Source organism: Oncorhynchus gorbuscha, linkage group LG19, assembly GCF_021184085.1.
Source record: "Oncorhynchus gorbuscha isolate QuinsamMale2020 ecotype Even-year linkage group LG19, OgorEven_v1.0, whole genome shotgun sequence".
NCBI lineage: Eukaryota > Metazoa > Chordata > Actinopteri > Salmoniformes > Salmonidae > Oncorhynchus > Oncorhynchus gorbuscha.
The window spans coordinates 54544554-54550594 of record NC_060191.1 but is presented as its reverse complement, the minus strand read 5'-3'; positions in this window follow the sequence as shown (position 1 = coordinate 54550594).

Genomic DNA, 6041 nt, shown 5'->3' with positions numbered 1-6041 from the left:
TCAGTTTTAGAATAAGGTTCTAACGTAACAAAATGTCGAAAAAGTCAAGGGGTCTGAGTACTTTCTGAATGTATCTCAGCGGAGAAAGCTTCAGAGCAAGGGAAACAGCGCCCCTCTGTCTCTGTATGTGTAGGCCATCTATCTGATGCTGTCTGATCCAAAAGAGTATGACATTGTTGCCACCCGTAGCATTGAATGCAAGGGAAGCCAGTGAGCATTTGGTCTCCCTTGATTATTATTATTTTTTAATAATAGCGTTGAGCTAAACTGTGAATGGTCCTGGCACACCCCCAAAAATTGTCAAGGGAAGCCAGTTTGGATTTGGAGTCACTCCTAACACAATGCATCAAGAGGAATACGTCATTGACAGAAACATCTTGAATTGTTTCATCTCGTTGTGTTGTTGTCCTCGGATGGCCTGCTAACCAGCTTTATGTTTTATTTAACTTGGAAGGTCAGTTTGGAACAAATTCTTATTTTACAATGATGGTCCAATGACCCCGACCAAACCCTCCCCTAACCTGGACGACGCTGGGCCAATTGTGCACCGGCCTGTGGGATTCCCGATCATGGCAGTTGTGATACAGCCCGGGATCAAACCAGGGTCTGTTGTGGCGCCTCTAGCACTATGATGCAATGCCTTAGACTGCTGTGCCACTCAGGGATTTGGACTTGTGGTTTTACTTAATTCCCTGTACTGGCTGAGGATTATATTACCGATTCTGATCCGAACATTAACATACATTGTGCCCCTGGCCTGAGAGGATGGACGTTCAATATGTAGAAGTCTAATGTTAACTACCTAACGTTTTCCATGAGTGGAAGTTAGGCTAGCGAGCAAGCATTTTAGCCAGGTAGCCTATGACAACCAAAATTAAGTGTGTAGTGTATGACAGAGTGATAAACCATTTCGTCAACATGAAAGAGAGGATGGAATTTGCGTTTCTCTACAAGTATGGGGAGTTAACATGTTTTTCTACTTGCACAATCGTACGCACACACACATAAATCAGAACCATGGACAGCCACATCATATTTAGCTTACGTTGATGGGACTAAATTGTTTTTTGGTATCTTTTAGTTGTCACTGTATTAGACTAAGCATAGGTGATTTGATGATGTTGAAATGTTGCAAGTTGAAATGGTGCTGGAATAGTGGAGGCAGCTCTTGTTTTCTTTGCGACTTGTGATAACTCTCTGTGGTTCAAAATCAATAGTTGTTTAGTTGTCCGAAAATGTTGGAAACATTAACTTGCTTGACCATACTGTAGGTCTTGTAACTGTTTGTTACATGTAATATGCTTTGTGGACTTCACCGGACAGAGGTTGTTCTCCAGTTTTGTGATGAAACAAATGTCTTTAAATTGATTCTGCCACTGTGTCTTCCTATTGTCTTGGCCTTTAGCCCTATATATCATGGTCGCAAGGCATATGAACTAACAGATTATAGAGCAAACGACGCAATTATCACAACACAAGCCGGCCCAGACGGCATCCCTAGCCGTGTCCTCAGAGCATGCGCAGATCAGCTGGCTGGAGTGTTTACGGACATATTCAATCTCTCCCTATCCCAGTCTGCTGACCCAACTTGCTTCAAGATGTCCACCATTTTTAATGTACCCAAGAAAGCAAAGGTAACTGAACTAAATGACTATCACCCTGTATTACTCACTTCTCTCATCATGAAGTGCTTTGAGCGGCTAGTTAAGGATCATATTACCTTCATCTTACCCGACACCCTAGACTCACTGCAATTCTTATTCCGCCCAATAGATCCATGGATGATGCAATCACCATAGCACTGCTCACTGCCCTATCCCATCTGGACAAGAGGAATACCTATGTAAGAATGCTGTTCATTGACTACAGCTCAGCCTTCAACACCAGAGTACACAAGCATTTCTCTACACCTGTAATAACCTCTGCTAAACATCTGTATATATTTTTTAGGGGGTAATATGGCTTATTTTTCTGGCTTCCCCGGTGATTTTACCCATGCACCACTACAGCTAGGATACCCCGCTGTCTACAAAAAACAGGTGCTGTCACAATTTGTACGAGAAAGCTTTAGGGAGGAGGCCATTGGTACAACGCTGCTGTCGCAGTCGATCTGTTAAAAGCCATTTGTGAATGTATTTTTAACGCCTTCCTTTCTCTCAGCTGTTCACTTCACTGCACTCAGTCCAAGCCAAAGTGCCAACCTCCATTCCACTGAAAAGTCAGACAGAACACTGTGGAAAGTTTTCTTCAAACAATAAGGTGTCTCTGGGGAAAAGTCGCAAGGCTGAAGATGGAGGGAAGGTAGCTGGGGAACAGTCGGGAGTAGATTGCCAGGAGCAGAATCCCAGCATGCAACAGCCATAGTACTACAGGTCGCCCACACATGCTGGTGGTGTACTTCTAAATGGAAATTCTTTCCACTGGTCATATAGGATAGGCTTGAGGCTTGCGCACCTCACACTTTAGAGCAGGATACTGTGTATTCTGTTGGCTGTGGTTTCAGTCTTCGAGCACATGATTATCCTATTCCCCTTCACATCTGGTTCCAACTTCAGCTCCACTAAATAAATGGTTTGCATATTAAACTCTCCTCAATTACGCAACAATGCCAGAATAAGTCATTGATAATTCATCCTCCGAGATGGGATGGAGATGGGGATGGATGTGAGTTAATAACTGACCAGTGTATGAAATCCACTTACTATACCTCACTGACTGACTCAGTCAGGGGGGTTCCATATCAATGCTCTCGCTCTGCCCAGCATAAATCGTCCTCATCCAATTATGATGAAGTCTGTAGCCCAGGTTACGTGGTTTACCGTGAGGGAGAAAAAATAGAATTCTACCTCTCTGTTTTACAATCAATTTGAGTGAGATTTCAGTTCAGCTGTGATGGGCCGTGTCCTTTAATTAATGGGGATCGGTTGATTGGGCAGCTATTTAAAATGCTAAATGTTATTTCTGATTTCTGTCAAACTTTTCCCTCCCTCTCCCTCTCCTCTCGTCACGTGGTGATTAATAGGGGCCCAGAGACCCAGCGCAGAGGGAGAATGGAGAAGGAAGGAGGCTGCATGGGGCAGAAATAGAGCTGGAGCACGACAGATCTCAACACAACTGAATGCACGCTCAGCAAGCATCTGGTGACTTTGTCCCCGCAATGGATCAGAGCTAATATTTTTAACTATGTGGGTTGGTCCTTTTTCTGGATAAGGATAACAGGGACATTATTAATAAGAACAATATCATTTTTAACCTACATTTTGATTTTGTGCCATTTCTGAATTTCTTCTACTAGTAATTCAGTGCAACAACATAATAGCACCATACATGGTAGAGAGGGGAATCCTTCTGGTTGGACCATAGCATTGTGCCAAGCCCTTATAAATCAATCCCAGTCAAACGTGTTTTAAATCAGAGGGCCATGGTTCCTGAAACATAAAACAAATCATATGAAAATACCACATGGATCACAGATGCAGTCAGCTGGAAATTGATTGTCTTCCACTGTGGAAATCACAAATATTTTATATTGATCCTGGTTCTTAAGGGCTTTATGGCTATATCTCCCTCAGACAGCCTGTTATATGTCACCCAGGCACGTACACAGATAGGGCTCTACCTGTGCAGAGCACATACCCCTTTGCCCTTCCAGCCTCAAGTGCCCTTTTGGGTGGTGGTATAATTTCCCCCCCAAATATTTTTTTTTCATTGTTGTTCAGAACCCACTGTCCACAAGTCTTTGTCAAGTTCGCAAAACCCTGTCCGCTAGTTCCACCTGTTGATCTGCTCTGTACTGATCCTTACGAGCCCTTTCCCCAGTCTGCCCTGTACGGCGATTGCGTGCCAGGTATCCAACATGCATGACTTGAGAGATTTGGTCACACGGTCAAGTGTGTGTGTAGCTAGCTACCTAGTTTAAATTTCAACAGTACTGCCACAGCAGCATAACATTTGATTAACACTTGATAACACTTGATTTAGCTTACATCATTATCAATATTCAGTATGGTTGGATGATACACACAGCAGAGCGTGGCAGGAAGACAGAGAGGTAAATCACAATCAGTAAAATAAATCAAGCTAGCTAACTAGCAGATTTACATCAATCATGATCAATGATCAGCTGTTAGCTAAATGGCGTTTTAATGTTAATTGACCTTTGAATGTAAATAAGGGCTCTCTTAAAATACTGCCTTGTCTGAAATGGTGACATTCAACAGTAATGGTACTCCCAAGATCAGGGGCGCCACCTTCGTTTTAAAAGTGGAGGTGACATCATTATTATTATTATATTTATATATTTTCTTATCCAGTCAGATAAACACGCCAAACAGCCTGACGGACTGATCGGAGGTAAACGGTTTGTGTTGTGTGATGATTTTCTTGTGTAGAAAAATACCACTTTCACAAGACCCATGTCATGCAATAGGTGCGACTTTATTTTGATGGAAAGATGGGATTGAGCTGCAGCCACTACAAGAAACGGTAAGTCTCTAGCCTGAACACACAGGCTACTACCATTGCATCTACTATATTTTGGGTTTGGTAAGAAAAACCAGGCTTATCACTTTTGTTTGACCGTGTAATTTAAAGATAACTATTTGTAAATGTTCAATTCTCAAATGTAAGAACAGTTGATAAGGGCAAGTTAGCAGATCTCACACTCAGATGGGAAATGTCTGGCAGTTATGCAATTATAGGGGACCTTTGAGACCAGCTGGTATGACTGACATACAGTGACAATTAAACTACCTAGACAATCAGTGACTTTTATAGCTGACTGATATGTTAAGGGTAGTGAAAGCAACTGATGCTGTGGCATTTTAGTGTTCAACATTGACCCACTGGTGTGAAGTGGTGTCGTGGAATTATCAGAATTTGTAGGTAACATTTGTAAGATGTTTAATATTCATCAAATGTGTGTAAGTTACTTCTCATAAGAATGTATTTTGTTGTACTATAGTGGTGGCCATTGGCAGTTATCTGTTCTATGTCAGGAAGTTGCATGGGCCGCTGAGAGGGGAGAGGTCAAAGTGTCATCATGTGTAAACATATCTTTTACTCCCTACCTTTCCCAGTGGGGAAAGGAGGGTTTGCAGTGTCAGGAATCATTCTATGCTCCCTCTTATGTTGTTTCTATCTTAACCTATAGCCTCACCCCCTCTCTGTGAGTTTGTCCAGGAGTTTGTATTTTGAGTGGGTTGTATCTAAATTACAATTTGATATATGCCTGTTGATATGGAGGATTTGGTTTATGGTTCTGGGGTTTGGGAAAGGAGACAAAGCTGAACAATGAATTATGTCTATGCTGTCTGACTATGGGTGTCTTTGCTATTAAAAGGAACTCAGTTGCATTGTAAGGGGGCTCTCAGAATCTTCACTAGGAGACACTGAATTTATCTGACAGTCACAGGATTGTGATAAGAGCTCATATAATTAAAGATGGACTTTTATAACTAACTCTGACGTGTGTGTGTAGTTTGCTCCCATGATTAGGTAAATAGAGGAAATTTCCACAACAGTGGTGATACTAAAATTACCTAAAGTGGTGGTGGTTTTTGAAGAATTCCATTTCCAGTCGAGTGGCGTCCGCCAAAGAGATCTTCTGGTTGATATCATTCTGGCCACGGCATTTTACGATGATGTAGCCCTTGTTCAGGTGAACAACTTGGCCATTAATAATTTTTAAGATGTCTGGTTCTGCCCCTTTGTCAACCAAGTCTGGGTTGGTCAGAATTGCTTGTAAACACAGAACGTATATATTAAAAAGTCATTTTAATGAGGGTAAAGGGTGAGGAGTTCAAATAAACAGTTGCGATATGGTGAAGAATGTACCCAGTGTCCTTGCACCTTCGGGATCCACTGATTATGCCATTCTCAATGCTTCAGTTGTTGCTATGTCAACATTGCATGGCACTACAACCAGGTTAATGGTCTCTTGTTTCTTAATAAACTTCAAAATAAGACGTCTGATCTAAATGGAAATGAAAGGCAACTGTGTGCTTTAGGGCCATGCGGACACCTCCGAGCAGTCTGGCAGG